Raw genomic sequence first — 27,784 nt, 5'->3', positions numbered from 1 at the left:
ATATTACAATGTACTTTCTAATTGTCCTGCCTGTTCTGTGTCCTTTCTCCTTTCTTGCTTAATTTTAGATTGATCAAAAACATTTTTTATTATTCCATATCTCTTCTTTTTGTCCTGGAAGTTACATATTCTTGTAATTCTTTCTGTGGTTACCTTAAAGATTCAATTATCAATTTAAGTTTGATGTCAGTTGGTACTTTTACTTTCTTCTTGGACAATGCAAGAGCTTTAGATTCTTTTCACCTGTGTATGTATTTTGAACTCCACAAGACATTATTATTGTTTTATGTAGTCACCATTATTTAGGTTTACCTATATATTTGATCATTACATTGATTTTCTTTCCTTCCTTCATTCCTCGCTTTCTTCTAGATGGGATAACCTTTTTTTTTTTGTCTGGAGAAGACTTTTTATCATTTCCTTCCTGTGGCAAATTTACTTATCTTTATGTGAAAATGTCCTTATTTTGCCTTTATCTTTTGTAGGATATTTTTGCTGGGAGTAGAATTCTAGGCTGGCGGTTATCTTCTTTCAGCACTTTCAAATATAGTTCATTGTCTTCTGGCTCCTTGAATTATTTCTGGTGAGAAGTCAGTTGTTAGTCTGCTGCTTCTTTAAAGGTGATCTGTCTTTTTTCTCCTTTTTTTTAGTTTTCTAGATTTACACTGATGTGCCTAGGAGTGGTTTTCTTTTTTTTCTTCCCTTTTTTTTTTTTTTAAATTATTAAAGTACAGTTGACATACAATGCTATATTAGTTTCAGGTATACAACCTACTCATTGCTCACCATGGTAAGTGTAGTCACCATCTGTTGCCATACAACATTATTACAGTATTACTGACTATATTCCCTATACTGTACTTTCTATCTCCGTGACTTATTTATTTTATAACTAAAAGTATGTACCTCTTGATCTCCTTTACCTATTTTGCCCATCCCCCAAACCCCTCCCTTTTGGCAGCCACCAGTTGGTTCTCTGTATTTGTGAAATTGTTTCTGTTTGTTTATTTGGTTGGTTGGTTTTTTCTTTTAGATTCCACATATCAGTGAAAACAAATAGTGTTTGTCTTTCTCTGTCTGACTCATTTCACGTAGTATAATACCCTGTTCCATTTTTTTTTTTAAGATTTTATTTATTTATTTGACAGAGAGAGAGCGCACAAGCAGGGGGTAGTGGCAGAGGAAGAGGGAGAAAGCAGGCTCCCCACTGAGTGGGGAGCCCGATGCAGGGCTCAATCCCAGGTCTCCAGGATCATGACCTGAGCCAAAGGCAGACACTTAACTGACTGAGCCACCCAGGCGACCCTTTTAGTGTGTATTTCTTAAGGACAAGGAGATTCTTTTACATAACCACAGTACAGTTATCAATCTCAAACAGATTAACATTGATATAATGCTTTTATCTAATCTACCCTTTTCCAAATTTTGTCAATTACCCAGTAATTTCCTTTGTAGAATTTTCCCCTTTGTTTCCAAGATCTCATCAGGATGAGGCATTGCATTGCTTGTCGTATCTTTTTACTCTCATTCAATTTGAAGTAGTTTCTCTGCCTTTTTAGACAGTTTTGAAGAATAAAGGGCTCTCTCTCCCTTTGAAAATAAGCAGAATGCCCCTAATTTTGTGTTTTTTTGTTTTTTTGTTTTTTTTTTATGATTAGATGCAGGGTATGTATCTCTGGTCTGAATGTTACTTAAATGTATGTTTTTTCTTTTGGGGGCATCACAACCAGAAGCAGACAATGTCTCATCATTCATTAGTGATTTTGATGACCAATCAAGGTATTCTCCAGGTTTTTCTGCTCTATGGATACTGAATTTCCCCTTTCAACTTAAAAACAATTGACAGATGCACACCATTTTATTCTTTTTATGGTTTCCAGTTCTTTGTCAGTATTCTCAATCTTGTCTCTTATCTCCCCAAATGTAGTAAATATATTTATATCTATATTTATCTAAAAATCTGTGTCTGATAACTAAATATGTCTGTTTTTGTTGTCTTTTTCTTGGTTTTTACTAATGTTATTTCATTTCCTCCTGTGTCTAGTTAATTTTTTGGAGTAAGCATTTTATTTTGGATTAAATTTAGATTTAAAAAAAAGATTTTATTTATTTATTTGACAGAGAGAGAGAGATAGCGAGCGAGAGAGAGAGAGCACAAATGGGGGGAGCGGCAGGCAGAAGGAGAGGGAGAGGCAGACTCCCTGCCAAGCAAGGAGCCTGATGCGGGGTTCGATCCTAGGACTCTGGGATCATGACCTGAGCCAAAGGCAGATGCTTAACCAACTGAGCCACCCAGGCACCCCTGGATTAAATTTAGATTTAAAGAAAAGTTGCAAAGATAGTACAGCCAGTTCTCATATACCTCTTACCCACTTTTATCCATTGTTGCATCTTATTTATTATGGTCCATTTGTCTAAACTAAGAAACCAACATTGGTACACTACTATTTATTAAACTCCAGATTTTTATTTGGATTTCATTAGTTTTTCCATTCATGTCCTCATTCTACTTCAGAATCCAATCCAGAGAACTGCATTGCATTTAGTTATTTTGTCTCCCCAGACAGTCTGAGTTTGGCAGAAGACAATAATCGACATCATTCCACCGGTCACTTTTTGATTACACACACACATACTCATATATGTCAGAGATCCAAGCTGCCTCCAAATTTGACATTTAAAGAAATGGTTTGCCCAAAATTTGTTTTGTGGCCTAGAACCATGATTTTCTTAGACACCTTTAGCTGTTCACTTTTGACACCAGCACCAGCATTTTCTCTCACTTCACAACTATTACTTCATATAAGATAACTATAGAAATCAATAAAGCCATAATAGGATACAGTTGTGGATAGTCTTTGCCCTGAGTACCAGATAAGTAACTTAGGTGTACATACTACTCTTATTAAAGGTAGGCATCCTATTTTCACTTTAGCAAAATTACAAATTATTATATGCTAGGCTTCTGAGTAGTACTGCTCTGGTAGAGATATTATTAAATTCATACATGTCAAGGTTCTACTGTAGTATTAAAGCTAATTCCTTTGATTTACTAGGTATTTAATTATGTCAATAATGATTTTGAGGGGTCTTATTTTAGTATTTATTCTTCTCCACGGTTTTTCATGTAAAATGTTTATAATTTAGAGTAGTTATAAGTTAGTTATAAAAATAGTGCTTTGTATTCTGTATGAAAAGAACCCTATTGTAGAGAAGCAGTACTTTTCTTCAAACGTACTCCAAGGCAGGAAATTCTAGAGCAAGAATAAATTTTATATTTAAAAAAAAGCGTGCTTATGGAATGACATCATTAGTGTTTTCATCATTACTTTTTTTTTTCTTTAATTGTTAATGAATAATTGGGTGGACTTTATTCTTTATATTAACTTTTGTTCATAGCGTATTTTTAGATTAATAAGGTGAGTTTTCTCATAGGCGTAATTATTTGTTTTGTATTAGAAAACCAACTTAGTATTAGTTTAAAAAGAATTTGTAATAAAGGGAAGTTGTTATAATTTGTCTTTTAAATAGTTGATCTGAACTTTTGTGTAGGCCACTAGATAAATATTTCATAGAAATAGATTTTATAGCATATAATAACAAATCAATTTTCTCAGGCAATGTTTTTCCCCAAGGATGTGTGAATATCAGTTTTGAATTTTATAACTTAATTCATATTTTCCATGTAAAAATTGTTTTTGACGCATGTGGATGCATCCTAAGTTTTTATGAAAAAACAGATGTATGAATCTCTTGAATTATGAGTTATAAAGGAATTCTTTGTGTTTCTATGCTATTTAAAAGTTCTATGTTTATATCTTTTCTTAACTTTGTCTTAACCTTATTACTTAAAATCATACAAGTAATTAGTAAAAGTTAAAATATGCTTCTTTGATATATGTCAGTGCTATTGCTTCGTATCACTGTAATGGTAAACCATCATTCAAGTATAAGCAGGAAAAATAACTGCTAATTTCAGATATTCAAGGACTCAGAAAGTATAGTACCCCAAGTGTAACAAAGCTGTTGGGAGAAACAAACTTGAGTCCTGTCTCCCAGCAAAGTAAAAAATAAATGTGAAGAAGGCAGGAGGTATAGAAAGAAAAGTGAGTCAAAGTAAGTGAGTAAAACTTATAGTTAAATACAAATAATCACCAGGGACGCCTGGGTGGCTCAGTTGGTTAAGCGTCTGCCTTCAGCTAAGTCGTGATCTCTGGGTCCTGGGATCAGGCCCCGCGTTGGACTCTCCTGCTCAGCAGGGAGTCTGCTTCTCCCTCTCTCTCTCTGCTCTCCACACCCCCGCTCATGCTCTCTCTCTCAAATAAATAAATAAAATATTTAATAAATAAATAATCACTGATAATGTACTATAACAAGTAGAGTTTATGTCAGGAATGCAAAAATGTTGGTATATCAGAAAATCAACAGAAGTTTTTAACTTAGAAAAAATTTTAAGGGTGCCTGTGTGGCTCAGTCAGTTAAGCATTGTGCCTTCAGCTCAGGTCATGATCCCAGAGTCCCAGGATCCAGCCCCGTGTCTGGCTCCCCACTCAGCGGGGAGTCTGCTTCTCCCTTTGCCTCTTCCCCCTCCGCTCTTGCTCTCTCTCTCTCTCTCAAATAAACAAATAAAATCTTTAAGAAAAAAATTTAAAAACCATATTGTATCATTATATTCTGAAATAGCATTTTATAAAACTGAGCAGCCATTAAAAACATCATCAAATAGAAAAATGTACTTTAAATATAATAAAGACTAGTCACCAAATCCAACATCTAAGCATTATATTGAACAAAGAAATATAGCAGCCACTTCTATTAAAACAGAAACATGATAATGATTTCTCCTGTTACCACTTTTTTTCACAGTTGCTTGGAAAGTTCTAGTATACAATAAAGACATGAAGATAAAATTACTAGTATAAATATTGGAAAAGAAAAGACAGTGTCATCTTTATATTAGAAGCATTTGCTACTGGTAGTTTTTTCCTTTTTCTTCCCCCCCCCCCCTTTTTTTGTCCATAAGCCATCTTCTCTATCAGGAGCTGGTGAACTGTGGCCTGCAGGCTAAATCTGGCCTACCACCTGTTTTTGTAAATAAAATTTTATTGAGACATAGCCATACTCACTTGCTTATGTTTTGTCTATGTCTGCTTTCATGTTACAAGAGCAGAATTCTGTAGTTATTACTGAGACTAAAATGTTTAATACTGGGGCGCCTGGGTGGCTCAGTGGGTTGGGTGTCTGCCTTCGGTTCAGGTCGTGATCCTGGAGTCCCAGGATTGAGCCCCATGTCAGGCTCCCTGCTTAGTGGGGAGTCTGCTTCTCCCTCACCCTGCTCCTCTCTCTCTCTCACTCACTCTCTCTCAAATAAATAAATAAATAAATAAATAAATAAAATGTTTAATGTCTGGCTCATCACAGAAAAATTTGCTAACTCCTGTTTTTTTGTTTTTTTTTTTAAAGATTTTATTTATTTATTTGACAGAGAGAGTCACAGTGAGAGAGGGAACACAAGCAGGGGGAGTGACAGAGGGAGAAGCAGGCTCCCCACCTAGCAGGGAGCCCAACGCGGGGCTCGATCCCAGGACCCTGGGATCATGACCTGAGCCGAAGGCAGACGCTTAACGACTGAGCCACCCAGGCGTCCCACTAACTCCTGTTTTATACCATCAAGCCAGTTCACACAATAGATAAAAATTTTGCTAATTTCTCTTTATCACACTGGAATCTCTGCCTGTAGCAGACCAGTCTTCCTCCTACTACTCATGCTTTGATTTTGTAAGTGCCCATAGCAATGTTAAATAAACTTCATCAGATCATATCACCCCTAATCTTAGAACCCTACAATAGGCATCAGTAGACTTAGAATAAAGTTAAAAGTCTTTCACTAAGCTTATAGAGCCCTTGGTAATATAAACACTGCTTAATCCCCAACCTTCTTTTTTTTTTAAATAGACTTTAAGAGGGCGCCTGGGTGGCTCAGTCGGTTGAGCATCTGACTCTTGATTTTGGCTCAGGTCATGATCTTGTGGTTGTGAGATTGAGCCTCGTGTGGGGTTCCATGCTCAGGGCAGCATGGAGTCTGCTTGGGATTCTCTTTTTCCCTCTCCCTCCACCCCTCCCCCTGTTCGTGCACGTGCATGCTCTCTCTAAATAAATAAATAAATAAAATCTTAAAAAAATAGACTTTAGGGGCACCTGGGAGGTGCAGTTGGTTAAGTGTCCAACTCCTGGTTTCAGCTCAGGTAGTGATATCAGGGTTGTGAGGTTTGAGCCCTGCATCAGGCTCCATGCTCAGTGCGGAGTCTGCTTGAGATTCTCTTTCCCTCTGCCCCTTCTGCTTGTGCTCTCCTTCTTTCTCTAAAATAAATAAATAAATCTTTAAAAAAAAGTAAAATAGACCTTATTTTTTAGATCACTTTTAGGTTCATGACAAAATGAGGGGAAAATACAGGGGCGCCTGGGTGGCTCAGTCGTTAAGCATCTGCCTTCAGCTCAGGTCATGATCCCAGAGTCCTGGGATCGAGCCCTGCATCGGGCTCCCTGCTCCGTGGGAAGCCTGCTTCTCCCCTCCCACTCCTCTCTCGCTGTGTCTCTCTCTGTCAAATAAATAAATAAAATCTTAAAAAAAAAATGAGCGGAAGATACAGAGATTTCCCATATACCTCTGCTGCCACACATGCGTATAATACTGGCCTTTCCTCTCAGTCTTCTCACTGGTCTTCCTTTTCAGCCTCTACCATGTTCAGACTCCATCCAATTACCATTTCTGTCCTGAGAGTAGATATCATTTTTTGAGATACTTTACTTTGTTTTGTTTGGGTTATTGTCAATCTTTCTTGATAAGTGTAACCCCTACAAGTTCACTGACTGTTTTCCAGCATCTAAAATATGCCTAGAAATTAGTAGATCTATAAATATTTGCTGAATGAATGAACAAATATACTGTTTTCTCTGACTCACTATCATCTGCCCTCACTCTTATCTGGCTGCCATAGTAATTTTCTTAGCTAAAAAATTCTTAGCTTGACAGGACCTGATCTCACCTACCTTCTCAGGCCTTACTCCCTGTAATTCTTATTTCTTTTCCCTGTAATTCTTATTAAGAAACTTTCTACTTTATCTAAATCAGACTTTGTAATGCTTTTTATTATTAATGCTATACCCCTTTGATCATGACATTCACTCTGTCTGGAATAAACTTGCCACTTATCTTCGAGTTACCTCTTTAATCCTGTCTAATCAGTCATTAAAGTCCAGCTTATGTCTTATTTTGGTTCACAGTTATCAGTCTTTTGCCTCATGTGCTATAGTGCTTATTGCCTGTATTCCTAATATGAAACTTGTATTGTTTATGAACTTTCTAGAAATGTTTTCCTAATATAGATAGTTTAACTATCTTAAGGGTAAGGGATGTACACTTCTTTCTGTCCTCCCATCAGTTCAGACTGTCACTGTATTTACATATATATATATATATATCCATATTTCATTGAATGTGAGTATAAGAGGTCATGTACTATGGTGAGCGCTGTGAATTGTGTAAGACTGATGAATCACAGACCTGTACCTCTGAAACAAATAATACATTATATGTTAAAAAAAAAAAAATAGGAAGGGAAAAATGAAGGGGGGGAAATGGAAGGAGGGGACGAACCATGAGAGAGTGTGGACTCTGAGAAACAAACTGAGAGTTATAGAGGGGCGGGGGTGGGGGGATGGGTTAGCCTGGTGATGGGTATTAAAGAGAGCACGTATTGAAGGGAACACTGGGTGTTATATGCAAACAATAAATCATGGAACACTACATCAAAATAAATAAATAAATAAATAAACGTAAAAAAAAATAAGAGGTCATGTAAAATTATTGTCTTTGATGAAACATGTATTGAGTAACTGGTACCTTACATTTGCATATGTTCTCTTTCACAAAGGCAGATGACTTTAACATATATTACCTCATTTAATCTGTATAGCAAATACCATGTCATTTTACAGATGAGAGAAAAAAGACTTGCTCAAGATAAAAAGACTTTCTCAAGTGTCTACAGCTAGTAGACAACCGTAGTAGAAACTTGAATTTTCACTCTTCATATATTGCTGTCACTGAATAAATGAGACAGAAATGGAATTAAGTCTAAACTGAGATTTGAAAACTATATCTTTTCTTTGAAGTAGCAAGTTGGATGTTAAGAGATCTTAAATTGCTAAGGATTATGTCAAAGCAACAAGTAGTCAAGAGTTTAGTGGCTTCTTGCGGTAGTTGAGTTTTTTTTTAAGTTGTGTGCATTTTTGGTCTTTGATTTTTTTCCCCTTATTTTTCATGGCAACGTGTTAAAAATGGGTACCAGTTATATGCTGTGATTTGACTGTCATTTTCTTATATGTTTATTATTTGAAAAATTGCCTTAAATGTAAACTAATATTAGCATCTCTCCATGGCTTTCCTGATCATTTTATTATTATTGTTATTATTATTATATTATTATTACTATTATTTTAGAGAGAGAGAGTGTGAGTGGGGGGTGGAGGGGCAAAGGGAGAGGGAGAGAAAGAGAATATTAAGCCGGTTCCATGCTCAGCATGGAGCCCAATGCGGGGCTCCTCACAACCTTGAGATCATGATCTGAGCCAAAATCAAGTGTCAGATGCTTAACCAACTGAGCCACCCAGGTGCCCCTGCCTTTCCTGATTATTAAATGTACAGTAATACAGTTGATGTTAATTAAAAACAATTTTTTTTCATGCAACAGAATATTGGTCTCAGTCATTTTTCTGCCCATATATTCCTGCAATATTTACTGAAAATATTAGGGATTCTTAACTAGAGTGGCAAATATAAAGATTAGAATTGGACAAGTTAAGTTAGATAATGCTTCTCTTCCAGTTGTGGATGTTTTCTCCTGTTTTTACTGGCTTAAGGTAGAGTATTTGGGAATGGTCAAGTGGGGAGTTGGCAGAATGGAATGACAAATAGTGAAGGCCATAATGAGAAATTACAGCAAGGAGGTGCCCCATACCCCTTTTTAATGTCCCCCTTCTTATTTTGTGCCCCTTTTATATTCTGTCTCTGTTGTAATTATCACTATCTTATTGTATATCTTGTTACTCTGTTTTATTATCTGTCTTTCCTACTGGAAAACAAGTTTCATGACAAGTTCATTCTCTTTTCCACTGCTGTATCCTTAGCACAGCCCTGGCACCTAGTAAGCACTCAGTAGTACTTGTTTTATGCATTAATAACATTTGCAGGAAGATAACTCTGGTATCAGTGCATAAAATGGACTGCAGTGAGGAGATACTAGTTAAGAGACGATGAAAAGAGTAAAGAAGTGACAGTAGGACCAATGAGGTTATACAAGGAAGACATTTTTGAGGTAAAATATAAAGGACTTGATTACTAGAATATCTGGGAAAGGAAAAGAATGAGCAGAAATAATTTGTTCTGAAATTTCTGGCTAGAGACACTAGCTAACTAGTGACATTGCATCATTTTGGGCCCATATTATATGCACGGTGATCATATATTAAATGAATAACTATCCAGAGATAAGTTTTTACCTTTTGCATAGAATTTTGCTTTTTTTTTTTTAAAAGATTTTATTTATTTATTTGACAGATAGAGACATAGTGAGAGAGGGAACACAAACGGGGGTAGTGGGAGAGGGAGAAGCAGGCCTCCCGCAGAGCAGGGAGCCCGATGCAGGACTCGATCCCAGGACCCAGGGACCATGACCTGAGCCGAAGGCAGACGCTTAATGACTGAGCCACCCAGGCACCCCTAGAATTTTGCTTTTAAATGTAATTTATTTAACTCCATGGTTTATATCCATTCTTCTGGGTTCCTTTGTAGTTTACCCTTATTTGAGCTTTGGGATTCTGCTTCCCCTGGGCTTTAAGACAAATTAATGTTACAAGCCCTTTTAGCCCTGCACTGCAGGACATCAGCCCAAAAATTTGTTTCCAAGGTTGTCTGCTTTCACAGTTTTGTTTCCATCCTTGTTACTGAAGAAGGAAGCCAGAGAAAGCTATGTAGGATTTTTGCTGTCAGCAGAATTCCTTTTGTGACTAGTTCTTTCCAATTTAAGGGACGTTTTTATTCTTTTAATTAGTTTGTGCCTATCCTCCGGGTGCCCGTTCTTTGCCTATTGCACAAGGTGCTTGAAATTTAAAATACTGATTGAAGTTCCTCTGATGAAGCTGTCTTCCGCTATTAATCCAATCATATATTTTAAATAACAAAATTTTAAAAGATTAAATCATTTAAACTGGTTTAATTTGGACACTCTCCTGCAGATCCGTTACTTTAACCAACTGTGCCACCCAGGCGCCCGCAGATCAGTTACTTTAAAAAGCCAAGTATATTTCAGATATGCCACTTACAATCCTAAATTCATAAATCAGAATGTGCAATGAAGAAAAATAAATATTTAGGAAATAGATTCTAATTTCTGATTTTTTTAAAAAGGGATTTAAATAGTGTTAAACATATAATTTTCTTTTTAATGTTTTTTTATATAGCATATTTTGATATATAGTAATGCTTTCCCCAAGTTAAACTGGTAAATTATTTTAACACTGTCAAATTTTTCATCTAAGTATATCTAGTTTTTTTTCTTAGAAAACTTTAAATATTTCATGTAAAACCCTCTAGATTATAGATTTCTGGTTTTGCAGGTTTGGGATACTCAATACTACCTCATGGTTTCCTCATATGTAATATAATCATGCTTATTTGTGGTATGTGTTAGGTTTCTTTGGGGGGGAGGGGCAGAAAGAGAGGGTGAGAGGGCATCTTAAGCAGGCTCCACACCCAGCATGGAGCCAGCCTCATGGCTCAATCCCATGATCCCCCAAGATTGTGACCTGAGCTGAAACCAAGAGTCCAATTCTTAACTGACTGAGCCACCCAGGTACCCCTATATGGTAGTTTTAATAAAAATACATACATGTACTCATGATAGTAGAAGGTTAATGATAGAGCCATGAAATGTGTGAGGTGCTGAAAGGAGAAAGTAATCTTTTAAAAATTGCTAGACTTTTGTCCTCAAGGATGTCTGGAATATAGTTCTGTAAATCGGGAGCATCTTTAGTATAAGTTGTATGTCTTCAAAGAAACTCAGTAGTTGGGGTGCCTGGGTCACTCAGTCTCGGTTAAATATCCAACTCTTGGTTTTGGCTCAGGTCATGATCTTGGGGTCATGGGATTGAGCCCAGTGTTGGGCTCCATGCTCAGCGCAGACTGCTTGAGATTCTCTCCCTCTCTGTCTCTCCCTCTGCCCCTCCTCCCATGTGTGTGTGGATGCACACGTGCCCGTCTCTTTCTCTCTCAAATAAATAAATGAATAAATAATAAAAGAATCTCAGTAACCAGAAACTTAACATTATAAATGTGTTCTGCAACCTCCCCTCCCCATTTTCATAGATTTCTTATATTCAGGTTTTATTTGACTTTCTGGAGAAAATAGGTTAACTTAATTTTTTCCAGATTCAGAGTGTTCTAAGAGTCATGATTTTCTTTTCTTTTCTTGAAAGATTTTATTTATTTATTAGAGAGAGATAGCATAAGCGGTGGGGGAGGGGAGTGGTGAGGAGCAGGGAGGGAGAGGTAGTAGCAGACTCCCCGCTGAGCAGGGAGCCCGTAGCAGACCTCCATCGCAAGACCCCAAGATCACGACCTGAGCCTAAGGCAGATGCGCTTAACCCACTGAGCCACCCAGGCTCCCCAAGAGTCATGATTTTCTTTCATTCATCCCTAAGTATCATCCATCAAAAGAACTGGTTCTTTAAAGAAGTTTCATAAGGATCTTTTATGTCTTACCAAGATATAAAGTAAGCTGGTCATGTTTTTAAACTAAAGATGAACAAGCTGGGTTTGGTTTTGTTTTGTTTCTTCCTAAACCACCCTTAATCTTTTAATAAGTTGAAGGAATAAGTAACATTGAAAATGTCATCTTTACTATTAGAATGCCTGAAATTCTTGCATGGTAGTTCCATGGTTCAGCAATTTTCAAATGAAGTGTCTTTTGTAAAATTATTTCATGTAATTAATAGGATATATTAGTAATTAATAGGATATATCAGATATGATAAAGATATAGCTTTGACCCTAATTCTATTCCTATAACAAAATGGTTTTACTATCCTCAGATGAGTCTATGGTATTGAAATGTCCTTTCTGTATGTATTGTCAGGGAACAAAAATTCCTGACCCCATCAAGATCCTTCTTCCCAGACTAAGAATCAAATTGACATGAGACAGATTAACAGGAGAAAATCAAATTTAGTAAACTAAGTATGGAAAATCCATATAGACATGGAAATTTCAGAGAGAGGCATCATAATAAGGTATATATGTCATTCTGAACTAAGGGGGAGGGGAAGGGGTCTGGGGCTTCAAAGGGAAGAAATGTCCTTCACAGGAAGATGAAAAAGAGTAAATATTTAGTAAACAAATGTTTGCTGGGCCAGTCAGACACAGTGGGACACAGAGGACTTTGATCAAACAGGTCTTGTTAGGTTCCTCCCCGTATACCATACTTAGTTTATATAATAATGTAGTTATCTGTGGGGATAGCTCTGTTCTTATAGTAGATTCTCTATCTAAATTCTTTTTAGGCAGTTGAGGTGAGGTAAAGCACTTTTCCTGAATTTGCTGGGTTTTGATTGCTTTTTAACTCAAGATGATCTTTATGCTAAAGTGGCCCACCTTGAATCAGCCTGCCCTTGGCTCTTACAGTATATAAAGATATAAAACTTGGAAAAATATTTTATTCATCTGCATTACAATACATTCAGATTCAGCATACATTTATTGAATATTTATTATGTGCCTTGCACTATATTAAATACTTTAACCAAAATTATACTCATGTATTAGTCTATATTAACTTGAATTACATGTAAAAATTTGAAAATTGTGGGATGATTTGCTCACTAAAGATTTTATTTTAGGGAACTTGCCATTTTGATTAGGAAAGAACTTGGTGTAAATATCATTTATGGTTATTGTAAAGCATTTAGGTAGTAGTCTGTGCTCAGACCAAGAATGTTATTGGGAACAGAGCTATCTCTTACACTTTTTGTATCCTTGGTCCAGTTTTCTTAATAAACATTTGTCACGTGGCATGAATTTTCTGAAAAAGCCGTATTATTTCATCTTTATTTTGTAATTTTATGACCCTTTAGAGTAGTGCTGTTCAATAGAACTTTCTGTGATGACGGATATATTTTTATAAGTCTGCATCCAATATTGTAAAAGAAAGAACTTAGGACTGCCTCCAAGTATAGTTAATCACAAAGATTTATTATTATTATTTTTTTTTAGTGCTTATTCTGTATCAAACATTGTGATACATGCTGGGGATAGTTCCTGTTCTCTGGGAGGTCAAAGTTTAATATAGGAGAGAGATTCCTAACCTAACAGTGATAATACAGTTGGGGAATAGGCAGGAAGGAGAGGAGAATGCAAGTTGAACACTGAAGGGTAAGTATGAGTTAGGGGTCCACATAGAGAAAGTAGCATTTGCCAATAGATGAAGATAGGAGACTATATGGTGCATTCTAGCGTCTGTAAGAATTCTCTATTTCTGGAACCTAGGGTGAGTTAGAAAGTTGCTAAAAAGAATGGACAGTTAATCACTCATCAGTTAATGAAGCATTTTGTGTGCCATGCTAAAGAGTTTGGATTATATCTTAAAAGCCACAAGGGAGCCATTGCAAGGTTTTGAAAAACTGGTAAGTAAAAAAAGATTTTAGCATCTAAACTCAGTACTCCTGCCCCAGATTTATTAAATTTGAAATTTCTAGAGGAAATGAGAATTTTCTGTTAAAATTTACATTTGATTAGATCCTATGTAATCTTTTCCCTGGTCAGAGTTATTTGCTGTTGTAGCAGTTAGAATAGTTAGAATTACCGGGCGCCTGGGTGGCTCGGTTGGTTAAGCGACTGCTTTCGGCTCAGGTCATGATCCTGGGGTCCCTGGATCGAGTCCCGCATCGGGCTCCCTGCTCAGCAGGGAGCCTGCTTCTCCCTCTGGCCCTCCCCCCTCTCATGTGCTCTCTCTCTCTCACCCTCTCTGTCTCAAATAAATAAATAAAATCTTTAAAAAAAAAAAATTAAAAAAAAATAGAATTACCAAAGATCCAATTTAGAATGACTGAGATATGAAGGGAATTTATAAGTTCACATAATAGAGAATTCTGGTGGTATGGTGATTATAGAGAATATAATTATAGGCTCAGCAGCATCACCAAGGACTCAATTTCTTTCCATCTTTCTGCTCTGCCATTTTCAGCATATTGGTGGTTGTTTTCTGATTTGTCCTTACAGAGCTGCAAGAGAACTACCATACTTTCAACATGTATATCTGCACACATCATTGTTCAGAGACTAGTGGAACAACAGGACTTCGTGGGTCCATTTTTAAGACTAAGAAAACTTACCTGAAATCCATCTCTCTCCCACCCCCCATTTGCTTCACATCCCGTTGGCCAAAGCAAAGCATGTAACCTTTCTTAAACCAATTAATGGAATTGCAATTGTGGTTATTATGATTTGTTTATTAAGGTTCACCTCCTAAGGCTAGGGAGAGAACCAACCTAAAACACCTAAAATAAAATCAGGGTTCTGTTAGTGTGAAAGAAGGGATTGGATGGGCAACCAGTGGAGCCTGGTTATAAACTTTGGTTTACTAATCTAATGGGGTTTTTGTTTGCTTTTAAAATTAGCAGTCTTCTCCATACCAGGAATTAGAAGGACAGCCCGTGTTTGCCCCTAAATAGGAAAGACAGGACCTCCTTATGTTTGTCAATAATGTGTATACTTTGCTATGAAGTTTGCAGGTGAAATAGAGCTATAGTGACGTAAGTCAGTCTCTTTGAGTCTTACCCACTTTGAAGACATATCTTCTTTAAAGACTTGGTTTCTGACCTGCCCAGCTGAAGACTGGGCCCTGAACCATTGGATTTTCCTGTATGAGAGGCCTTGCCTGGGAAACAAACCAGCTGATCATCCTAGAAGATTTCTATATTGTTCCTGACCAGGGTAATTCTTTTCTAGTCTAGAGTAGGAGTACATGGAGGAGATTTGTTCTTACTAATTTTTTTATCCTGAATGAATATATATATATTTTTTAAAGATTTTATTTATTCATTTGAGAGAGAGAATGGGAGAGAGAGCACAAGAGGGGGGAGGGTCAGAGGGAGAAGCAGACTCCCCGCTGAGCAGGGAGCCCGATGCGGGACTCGATCCTGGGACCCCAGGATCATGACCTGAGCCGAAGGCAGTCGCTTAACCAACTGAGCCACCCAGGCACCCATGAATGAATATTTTTAATGATATGAATCCTTTCTGTGTCTTTTGTTAAGGGGCCAGATTTTTCAAACTCAAATATTTGGAACAGATTTGTCTGCTTTTTTGCTGTCACTTTCCATCCTAACCACAAAAGACTTGGCTGCTTAAATTTTTGAATGTTCGGTGGGAGAAAGACAATATTGAACAAAAATTATTTTTTTTTCAAAATAATGCCTATCTGTACTTTTTTGCTCTAAATATTTACTTCATGCCTCGTTGTTACTTCTGATATTAATCATGTACTAGTTAATTTGTGCATTCATTTCTTTACTCAGAATATTGTGTTACCTTGTGATTATTCTTTGTTCCCATCTTAAAGACTGAAGGCCAGACTAGTAATAAATCTCCTTTCTGTTAACTTTCCAGTCACTTTATATTCTGAGGCTGAAGTACTGTTAGATATTATTTAGATACTTCTTTCTTCCCCTCCTGTCTGTGTTCTGTCTTTTCATCCCTGATTATATTGTGAGCACCTACTATGGGTCAGGTAAAATACTGAGGGATATAGTTTACTTAGAGATATAAGACATAGTCTTTACCAGATTATACTCTATGGTATAAGTAAACCATTAATTATTATGAAAAAGTTCTGCCAGGATACTATTGGAGTACAGAGGAAGAACTCCATCTCAGACTTGAGGAGGATGGAACAATTCTTGGAGGAGGTACTATCATTGTTTCAGGCAGAGGATACAGAAATTGTAAAGGCTGAAGTTATGAGGGAGCTTGATACATTTAGGGAACTACATGCAGGTAGTATGTATGTTTGGTACCTTGGTTGGCTTTCATTTTTTATATCTGCTTCTTTCTGCATGTCTATTTCATTCTTTTCTGACCTAAAACATTACTTCCTCTACTATTCAGTTCAAATAGTGGAGCATAGCTACTCACAACAGTTGAATTGTACATCTTGTAGTTCAGGGGCCCAGAGGTGGATACCAACTCAGTCGTTTTGTTTTCAAATCTGTATGCCCACGGGTAAGATTAACTCTGGCCTAATTTAGGTCTGGTATCCACCCCTGGACAAATCAGTTATACTCTGGAGTAGGGTTTGGATAAGGTTTGTCATCATGTCAGCTTGGGTTAGGTAACTTACCCTAGTGGAGATCAACCATAGCAGAGGGAGGGAATAAGTTAGTAGATGAATTGCAGATCAGTAAAGGGCAGTTCCCAGAAAGAGATGTGTGTGTGAAGGTGGGCAGGGCAAAATGACACATGTCATTGTTAGGAGCAGCATCAACGAGGTGAGAGATTATGAGGGCTGAAATAAGAGGGTGGCAGTGGAGATGGATAGATACGATGAAAGAATCAACTGGACTTGATTGATTATCAGCTTAAATGAAGGAGGTGCCATAGTTTATTTGCTCAACAAGAATACTTGCAGAGTGCTTGCTTCATGCTAGACACAGTTGGAGGTCCTGGAGATACAGCAGTGCTATAGATCAGGTTATTTCCCTAGTTATGGAGTACCTACAAAACTTATGGGCATTAAGGAGGGCACGTGATGTGATGAACACTGGGTGTAATACACAACTCATGAATCACTGAACACGACATCAAAAGCTAATGATGTACTATATGTTGGCTAATTGAATTTAAATAAAAAAACTCGTTCAGGGCGCCTGGGTGGCTCAGTTGGTTAAGCAACTGCCTTCGGCTCAGGTCATGATCCTGGAGTCCCGGGATCGAGTCCCGCATCGGACTCCCTGCTCAGCGGGGAGTCTACTTCTCCCTCTGATCTTCCCCCTCTCATGCTCTCTGTCTCCCATTCTCTCTCTCAGATAAATAAATAAAAAAATCTTAAAAAAAAAAAAAAACTCGTTCAAAGATGATACTCATGTTTCTGGCTTAGATGATTGGGTGAATGGTGGGTTTCATTCACTTGAAGTTTGAGGGGGAATGTAATGAATTCATTTTTGGAGATATTAAATTTGAGGTGATAATGCTATATTTAAGAGAAGTTAGATATATGAGTTGGGGGCTTAAGATAGGGCAGAGTAAGAGGTCTAGAATTGGAAGTCATGACCACATGGTAGTAGCTGAAGTTTTAAAAACTTATCAAAAGGTAATTTTTACTTTGTGTGTGTCTACAGTTCAGTGAATTTTTTAAAAATTTATTTGAGAGAGAGCACGAGCAGGGAGAGGGAGAAAGAGAGAAAATCTCAAGTTGAATGCACTGAGCACAAGCCTGACACCAGACTCGATCCCACGACCCTGAGATCATGACCTGAGCTGAAACCAAGAGTCGGACACCCAACCGACTGAGCCACCCAGGTGTCCCTGTACAGTTCAGTGAATTTTAACATGCATATGGATGTATGTAGCTGCCACAATTAGTATAAATGATGATACAAGTTACATTATGATACTCCATTCTAGTTACACCCTTACCCCACCCCTATCTTGAAAAGCACTTTTTTCTCTATCTCCGTATTTTTTGTTTTAAGAATGTGATATAAATGGAAAATGGAATAATATAGCTTTTAAGACTGGCTTCTTTTATTCAGCATAATGCCTTTGAGATTCATTCACGTTGTTGTGTCCAGCAGTAGTTAGTTGCTTTTTATTGCTGAGTGGTGTGCCGTTGTGTGGAGGTACCGTAGTTTCTTTATTCATTCACCCACTGAAGAACATTTAAGTTGTTTCCAGTTTGGAGCAGTTATGAATAAAGCCACTTATAAACATTTATATATAGGTTTTTGTGTGACTGTGAGCTTTCATTTCTCCAGGGTCAGTGCCTAGGAGAGAGATTGTTGAATTATATGGGAGGTGTATGTTTAGCTATAAGAAACTGCCAAACTACTTTCCAGAGTGGCTGTACCATTTTCATTCCCACCAGCAAAGTATGAGATTTCCAGTTGTTCCACATCCTTGCTAGCACTTGATATTGTCAATATACCATATCTTTTAATTTTAGCCATTCTGTTACGTGCGTAGTTGTATCTCATTGTGGTTTGTTTGTTTGTTTTAAGATTTTATTTGTTTATTTGACAGAGAGAGACACAGCGAGAGAGGGAACACAAGCAGGGGGAGTGGGAGAGGGAGAAGTAGGCTTCCCGCAGAGCAGGGAGCCCGATGCGGGACTCGATCCCAGGACCCTGGGATCATGACCTGAGCCGAAGGCAGACGCTTAATGACTGAGCCACCCAGGTGCCCCTCATTGTGGTTTTAATTTGCATTTCTCTAATGGCTAATGATGCTGAACATATTTTCATGTGCTTATTTGCCCTTCATATATCCTGTATGGTTAAGTGTCTCTAGATTTTTTGCCCATTTTTTTTTTTAATTTGGTTGGTTGTTTTCTTACTGTTGAGTTTTGAGAGTTCATTATATATTCTAGATACAAGTCCTTTGTTGGATATGTGATTTGCTTTTTTTGTTGTTGTTCTCATAACAGTGATTTTTTTCAGAGCGAAAGTTTTATATTCTGATGAAGTCCAGTTTATCTTTTTTTAAAAAAAATGGGTCATGCTTTTGGTATCGTATCTTAAAACTGTGTCTAACACAGGTCATAAAGGTTTCTGCTGTTTTTTTCCCTAAAAGTTTTATAGTTTATATTTAGATTTATGGTCTGTTTTGTGCTATTTTTCATATAATATATGAGGTTTAGGTTGATGTGTGTGTTTTTTTGTATATGGATATGCAATTGTTCAACACTATTGTTGAAACAACCGTCCTTTCTCCTTTGAATTGCTTTTGCATCATTGTCAAAAATCAGTTGGCCATATTTGTTTGGGTCTATTTCTTTCTTTCTCTTCTTCTTTTTTATTTGGGAGAGAGCACGAGTAGGGCTGAGGGGCTGAGGGAGAGAGACAAGAAGACTCCCTGCTGATCAGGGAGGCCAATGTAGGGCTCGATCCCAAGACTCTGAGATCATGACCTGAGCTGAAGGCAGACACTTAGATCTGACTGAGCCACCCAGGCGCCCCTGTTTGGGTCTATTTCTGCACCATCTGTTCTTTTCCACTGATCTGTTTATGTGTAATACCACACTGTCTTGATTACTGTAGTTTTATAGGAAGTCTTAAAATGGGGTAGTGTGTGGTTCCTGTAACTTTGTTTTTCTTGTACAAACTTGTTTTATATAGTTTAGATGCTTTGCCTTTCCATATACATTTTAGAATCTGTATGTATAAAAAAACATCCTTCTGGGATATTGGTTGGAATTTCATTACATCTACAGATCATTTGGAGTAGAATTGAAATCTTTACCATGTGCGGTCTTCCAGTCCATGAACATGATACTTTTTCCCTTTATTTGGGTCTTATTGATGACTTTCTTTAGAATTTTGTAGTTTCTAGCATACAGATTGTACGTTTATTTTGTCAGATTTATACCTAAGTATTTTCTTTTTTTAGCTGTTGTTAGTGGTATTCCTTTAAAATCTTGAGATATATAAAATATCGATTGATTTTTGTTTTTTGAGCTTGTACTGTGACCTTGCTAAACTCAGCTCTTAGTTCTAAGAGGTGTTTGGGGGGTTTTGTTTGTTTTTGGTAGACTACTTTGAATTTTTAAGTGGACAATAATACCTTCTGAGAATAAAGGTAGTTTTATTTCTTCCTTTCCAGTCTGTATGCAATGACTAGTACTTCTAGTAAGATGGTAGCCAAGAGTGGTGAGAATGTGTGTTCTTGCCTTGTTCCTGATCTTAAGTGGGAAGCATTTAGTCTTTACCACTAAGTATGATGTTGGCTCTAGGTTTTTTGTAGATGTTCTTTATCAAGTTGAGGAAATTCCCCTCTATTCCTAATTTTCTAATTTTTTCATGAATGGATGTTGGATTTTGTTAAATACTTTTCTGCATCCAGGGATATGATCATGTGATTTTTCTTCTTTGAATCATTAATGTAATAGATTACATTGAGTGATTTCCAAATATTACACAAGCTGAGCATACCCAGTATAAGCCTCTTTTGGTCATTGTGTGTGTGTGTGTTTATACACTACTAGATTTGATTTGCTAATATTTGTTGAGGATTTTTGTTTCTTTGTTCAAGAGGGATACTGGTCTATAGTTTCCTTATTTTGTAATGTTTTTATGTGCTTTGATATCAGATTAATTTTGTCCTCCTAAAATGAGTTTGGAATGTTTCCTTCTCTTCTGTTTTCTGGAAGAGAGAGTGTAGAACTAGTGTTCTTTATTTAAATGTTTGGTAGAATTCACCTGTGAATCTGGGCCTGGAGATTTCTTTTTTGTAAAGTGTTTTTTTGTTTTTATTTTTAAGATTTTTTTTTTTTAAAGATTTTATTTATTTATTTGAGAGAGAGAGAACGAGAGACAGAGAGCAGGAGAGGGAGGAGGGTCAGAGGGAGGAGAAGCAGACTCCCTGCCGAGCAGGGAACCCGATGCGGGACTCGATCCCGGGACTCCAGGATCATGACCTGAGCCGAAGGCAGTCGCTTAACCGACTGAGCCACCCAGGCGCCCCCTATTTTTAAGATTTTTATTTATTTATTTGTCAGAGAGAGAGAGTACAAGCAGGGGGAGCGGCAGGCAGAGGGAGAAGAAGCAGGTCTCTGCTGATCAAGGAGCCCAATGTGGGGCTCGATCCCAGGACCCTGGGATCATGACCTGAGCCAAAGGCAGACGCTTAACTGACTGAGCCACCCAGGCGTCCCTGTTTTTTTTTTTTTTAACTACAAAATTTATTTAATAGTTACAGGAATATTTAGGTTACTATTTAATTTGGGGTGAGTTTCAGTAGTTAATTATTTATTAAAAGATATTTTTGAAGACCAAGTTTTGCTGCTGACTGGCCATGTGACCTTGGGAGAGGTACCTTAGTGTTAACCTCTCTAGTCCTTAATTTGTTCATCTGAAAAGTTAAAAAGATTTGATTTCTTTAAGGTTTCACCCAGTTTTTAAATTCTGTAATTTGGGTAGGATAAGAGTGTATGTGTTTGAAGTTCATGTGAGAGGATTGTGAGCCTCTGTTTCTTGTTTCATCTGTTAGTGTTTGAACATTGGTTTACCTTGATTCACTTGGCCTTTTAGCAGATAAGTTCTGCATTTTCTTATCAGTGGATTATTTGGTGATGAAAAGGTATGGTTAGAGGCAGGCCTGTTTCTGCATTTATACATGATATAATTACAGAAAATGAAAAGTTACTTTCATAAGCTAATTATGTAGGAAGATGTAAGGTACATCATATGCTAGTTTTTAATGTTATATTTTTTGAATAATTAAATTACCAGTTTAGAATTTATACAATGTTAGAAATGCATTTCTCTTTTGGTGATTATACTTCTGAATCTTCTTAATTTGGTGATTATCCTTCTGATTTGAAAAGTCACTCATTTTTAGCTACTTAATGAAGACAGTATCTGTATAAGTATTTTATGTAAAATTCATTTTTAAAAGATGCACACTATTGTGCATCCTGTCCATTTATTGGGTTAAAGCAAAGTGAAAACAGCATACAGATCTGCTGCTGAAGGAAGCATTAAGTTGCAGGCTGCAGCTGGAGGATTTTACGTAGGCACCTGTGGGTTTGAGTGCGTTCAATATACAGACTGCAGTAGGAGGCTGGCCCTGCCTCTGCTGACTCCAGTACACTCCTTCACTGCTGTCTGCCGATTTCTCCACTGTCCAGAAGACAAACAAAATGGTGCAGCACGTAGAGGGCATGGGAAAAAAATAACCGTCAACATGATTCAAAGGTGGGTTTTCTGCACTGAATAGCAGAGAAAATTGTTTAACAAGATTAAAAGCTTGGATATAGTTCAGTATGTCAGAAATCCTTAGCTGTTTTAATGTTTGATTGTGGCCATTTAAGAATGAAAATGTATAGTTCTGAAATCTGCATACCCCCTATATATAGAGGTTTCAGGTATATTACTGCATGTGTGACATTAATAAATGTATGCATGGTAGATTGTAAACAGATTTATATTTGTACTAAATATGTGTTATGTGTATATATACACACACACACACATATGCGTGAAGGGTTTTTTTTTTACTATTAATACTAGATTGTTAAAAAAGTAAGCACTTACAGGTTTTATATTTTCTCTGTTGCTTATTTGTCGCAGCTCCTACCAATGTCTTTTTCCTTATATTGTTCATTTTATAATAGTAGAGAGCATTAGTAGAGCATTTCTCTGGTGAGATGGAAAATAAGTAGAATGAACACTGGAGTTGGCACTTCATATTTTATTGATGACTGTAATGCAGTGTGAGTTCGCATTGCACATAGTCATCATTTAAATGATTACCTCTTTTATGAAAGCAAAATGTTTGTAAGAACGGCCATGTTGTAGACAGTGAGTATGAAATAAGGAGAGGAAGTAGGACAAGTAAAATTTCTCTGTCCTTGGTTTCTTGAGCAATGTTCAGCATTGACTCAAGGCACTGTCATTTTAGAAGTACAGTGTAGAAACAATTGAACATCAAGCATAAAAAAAAATGGAGGTTTCGTTTCCCACCCCCTCCCGGAAGCACTTTACTTATGTACTCATATATTTTGGGTTTCAGTGGCTGCATGTTCCTGGGGAGCTGTCCAGTTGAGACAAGATATATTTACTTAAGCCACACCCAACAGATTGAGCTTTTTTATGCATTCGGGCACTATTTTAATCCTGTGCTGATTTGTAACCATCATATGTGGGATGCCTTTGAGTTGTAAAAAAAAAAAAAGGAAAGAAAATACTAGATTCACAGGTTCCAGCTTAATGTGTTCTTGAATATCTGAGTTATATTAATAGCACAGAAGAGCAGTGTTGAAGTTATGCAGCATTATCTCTAGCAGAGAGAGAGAGAGAGATGGAGAGAGGAAATATTTGTTTGGTGCCAGTTCATGTGTACTGCAAGTATTCTGGTCCTATAGGTAACAGGGCTGCCGGTATACTATTTTTTGGTTAGTGTTGTAGGTGTTAAATTGGGGTTTGACATTTAGAGTTCAGATTTTCTTCTTTGAGAAAATATTTGTCCAAGTGTTCTAAATATTTCACTTAATTTTTCTGTGCTTTAAAAGATTAAGCCTGAGTTTGAAATCTATTTATAATATTTTTTTCTATACTAATGACAAGCTGGATGTGATAAGAATTAACAACTGTATGGCTGTTTGCCATTGTGTTGGATTACCTCACCCACTTTACTATAAACAGAAATAAGAAGGATCAGCATTCATCTTAGTAGTCTGCAGAGTGCCCATATTCTGTATTTTCACAAACTCTTTCTTTTAGACAAAGCAAATTCACTGTCTTCTTCCCAAAAAGAAAAATAACCTTCCCATCTGTACTATATTCCTTTGATTTTATTGAATAACACAGAAGAATAATACGGGATTTTTATATGCCAAATTTAGGGACAATAAATAGCTAACTATGGGTTGAAATATACTATATTATTAGAATGTTTCATTTATCTAAAATGTTATATAACCCTGATGGAATGTTGCAGATGAAACAAAGAAATCTGATTGGTTCCTCACAAGACACAGCAGCCTTGAAATCCGTTCTAACCAGAGGCTTCTACAGCAGACTGGATGGCTAGTTAGCATCACAGTAAAAACATAAAAAATGCTGTGGAGACAGGGAGGGGTTTGGAGGAGAAAATGAAGTTGTTAAAGCACTTCAGGATTTTCTGTCTTTTGAGCATTTTATTTCCTTGCAGATCCCCCCTGACCTCAGCCTTTTTTTTTTTCCCCCCTGCTTTGCTTATTGTTACTTCAGGGGTGTTATATTCTATTAAGTTAGCAAACTTTCTAAATAGTATTATTTAGTCAACTAGAAGAGCCTCTCTAAAAAGAGTTTTACATTAAGTGATAGGGTGGGTTAATGAATAATAACATTTCAGAATATTTATTAAATATAGATGAGTGGGACTTGTTGGGGGAGGAGGGAGGTTGTGATGGAAAAGAGTTCTGAAGAACAGGACACTAAGAGGAACTCTTGGCCCTACCCTTCCCCATCCTATTAAATTTGTATTAGATTTGTCATCTAAGATTTCAGTGGTGCTTGGTGAGGGCACATTGTTATTGACATTCAAACAGCCTATTGCAAGTCAAAACAGGTGGAGAATTGTTTGCTGTCTGCTGGCTATTAGAAACATCCTTGAAATGTGAGAACAATATATGTTAGCTTTTATGTATTTATTATTCTTGGCTAGATGGTCTGCTGGAATATAGTTGTAAATTGTGTCACCAAATATCCAGCCCTTTTATCCTTTTACAGAAAATATTCTGTGTAGTTTATTTTATTAAAATTTGAAATTCTTATATATAAACAGTAGTAGGTCAATCTCATTTATAGGATCTGGGGGAGGGAAAAATTACTGTGAGCAGGAAATGAGCATTTAAATTAAGAAAATTAATTATATTGAAAGGAAGCGGAGAAGTATCATAAAGCATAAAGAGTAATATCTAATACATAGATACATTTTGATAAAAATGAACTCTATCTTTTAGGTTCCATTTCTGTGCTCATTTTCTAAATTATCCGATATGCTAATAGAGTCAGGCTGAAGGCGGCTGGCTGCTCCTGTTACAAGCTGAAAACAAAATGGCTGGCAAGGATTAGTACTGTAAATTTGTGATAGAGAGCTGGATGCAATTAAGCTATCTTTTGTTGAAGGAGACTGTTACAAAGTAAGTTGATGAGGGGATGACTGTTGTAGTGGTTGTTTTAGACAATAAAGAAACATCTTTTTATTTTTATTTTATTTTATTTTTTTAAAGATTTTATTTATTTATTTGAGACAGAGAGAATGAGAGAGTCAGAGAGCACATGAGAGGGGGGAGGGTCAGAGGGAGAAGCAGGCTCCCTGCCGAGCAGGGAGCCCGATGTGGGACTCGATCCCGGGACTCCAGGATCATGACCTGAGCCGAAGGCAGTCGCTTAACCAACTGAGCCACCCAGGCGCCCAAGAAACATCTTTTTATTAAAGAAAATGTAAAAGTACTCTATTACAGCATAAAAACAAAAGATTTTATGCTCTAGAGAGTAATTCGTTTTCAACTAAGCAATAAAAAACTCTTGTTAATATTCATTTAACCATCATTGTCTTTGTGATTCTAAGATCCAGGTATTTACTGAGTGTTTTTTATGAATCTTTCAGATTTACAGTATGGTTACAGGTAAAAGAAATAAAAAATGAATACATTCTTAGAGGAGGGGGCAAATTTAGAGATAAGTTTCTGGGAGTTTTATACATTAATGAATCTTTTAGATTAACATTAGATTTATTTATTTATAAATCTTTTAGAAAGATAAAAGAAATGGGATAGCAGGAAACTTTAGAGACAATGACTTTAGAAAATGACTTCATCCATAGATTGGTAAATTAGTAAGCGTTTTTCTCTGTGTAACTCTAAGGCTTTTCTGTTGATGTTTAGCAATTGTCGAAAGATTAAATGACACTGAAATGGTTGATAGGCTCGGAAAGATTGAGAAATAGCTTCAGGAATTCGTAGTTGCTTAGGCTGAAGACTGTACATTAGTTCACACATCTGTCTCACAGTGTCATGACTATATACTGTGAGAGGGCAGACAATATAAATTTGTCATATCTGCTTCTCCAACACCTAGTGTAATGCCCCAGCACTTACTGGGTGCTTAGTAACTGATGAAGAAGAAAAACAGCACTTTGTGTATGCATTCAAAGGCACACAGACATACATAAATACATACATAATTTTACCCATTTAATTTTCAGAACCTTATGGAATGAATTCTATTACATTTGACCCTTGAACAATTCAAGGTATAGTTGAAAATCCACGAATAACTTTTGACTCCCCAAAAACTTTATTAATAGCCAACTGTTGACTGGAAGCCTTACGGATAACACAGTTGATGTACACATAGTTTGTATGTTATATGTGTTATATACTGTATTCTTACAGTTAAGTAAGCAAGTGAAAAGAAAATGCTAAGAAAATCATAAGGAAGAGAATATATATAGTACTGTACTCTATTAAGAAAAAAAAATCATGTATAAGTGGTTTGCATGGTACATGTTGTCAAGGATCAGCTGTACTTTATTTTACTCATTTAGCAGATGAAGAAACAGAGGCAGAGAAAAAGAAGTTCAGTGACTTGGCTAAAGTCATACAGTAAGTGTTGGAGCCAGGATTTGTACTTAATGTGGTCCTGAAGCCTTTTATCGTCTCTTCCTCCAGTAACAAGATTGAGGTGTTAGTATTCAACAGGATCCCCAGCCCTCAGGAGGACACGGTGTGCATATAATCTGGCAGAAACTGCAGAGCGGAGAAAACCTTTCTGCTACCTCTCTTTCAAAATTGCTTTAACTGGTATTTTGTTTTCTAAAAACCTTTTCTATCACTTAGCTATAGTGGATGGCCCATTATCATCATCAGCTAATGTAGATGTCATTTCTAAAAGCTGCTTAAAAGCCCATAGCAGGTGTATTCAGGAAGCAGTTGGAAAATACAGGAAGCTCTGCTCTCCCAAAATGGCTGCCGACATCTAACCCGTCATGCGGGCAGTTGATCAGAACTTCTGAATGCTTCTCAACTTTGTTTTCTCTTGTCCTCTTCCATTCTCACTTCCTAATTTAGGATTTCCTCTTTTTCCACTTAAATTATTACGTCTCCAGTTTCAGTACCCTTTAGTCCATTCTCTATTTTGCTGCAATAATGCATTTTCATAAATGTAAATTCCTAGAACTTTCAAAATAAAATATGGCATGTCTTTTCACTAGTTCTCATTGCTATAACCATATCCTAACAGATGCACACATACGTAGATCATACGCAGACTCATATATACAGATACAGAATTTGGTTAAAGAAAAATACAGGAGTTGATTGGATCTCCTTCATCAGAGATGAAAAATCCTAATATAAATGTATCCATGAACAATTTTTAGTATTGTGTGTTTTCTAAAATTTTCTAAATGGTATCGTTCTCTCTGTGGAATTCTGCATCTTGCTTATTTTGCTCTTGTTGGTATATATGGATTTGGTTTACTTTTTTGTATGTCTTGTGTAGTATTCCAACTTTATGAGCACATTTCTTTTTTTTAATTTTTTTATTGTTATGTTAATCACCATACATTACATCATTAGTTTTTGATGTAGTGTTCCATGATTCATTGTTTGTGCATAACACCCAGTGCTCCATGCAGAATGTGCCCTCTTTAATACCCATCACCAGGCTAACCCATCCTCCCACCCCCCCCCAGAGCCCTCAGTTTGTTTTTCAGAGTCCATTGTCTCATGGTTCGTCTCCCCCTCCAATTTCCCCCCCTTCATTCTTCCCCTCCTGCTATCTTCTTCTTCTTTTTTTTTTCTTAACATATATTGCATTATTTGTTTCAGAGGTACAGATCTGTGATTCAACAGTCTTGCACAATTCACAGTGCTCACCATAGCACATACCCTCCCCAGTGTCTGTCACCCAGCCACCCCATCCCTCCCACCCCACCCCCCACTCCAGCAACCCTCAGTTTGTTTCCTGA

At 36.9% G+C, this 27,784-nt stretch overlaps 1 protein-coding gene across 1 annotated transcript in view; it reads left to right on the top strand.

Moving 5' to 3' along the window:
• Positions 1-27,784, top strand: part of TANC2 (tetratricopeptide repeat, ankyrin repeat and coiled-coil containing 2) — a 318,672-nt gene that overhangs the window by 6,866 nt on the left and 284,022 nt on the right. The gene's annotated exons all lie outside the window — the stretch shown is intronic.

The sequence above is a fragment of the Leptonychotes weddellii genome, chromosome 15, assembly GCF_054177405.1.
Source record: "Leptonychotes weddellii isolate Sample4059 chromosome 15, ASM5417740v2, whole genome shotgun sequence".
NCBI classification, from domain to species: domain Eukaryota; kingdom Metazoa; phylum Chordata; class Mammalia; order Carnivora; family Phocidae; genus Leptonychotes; species Leptonychotes weddellii.
Note: the sequence above shows the minus strand (reverse complement) of the source record. Positions and strands in the feature narration are given on the sequence as shown.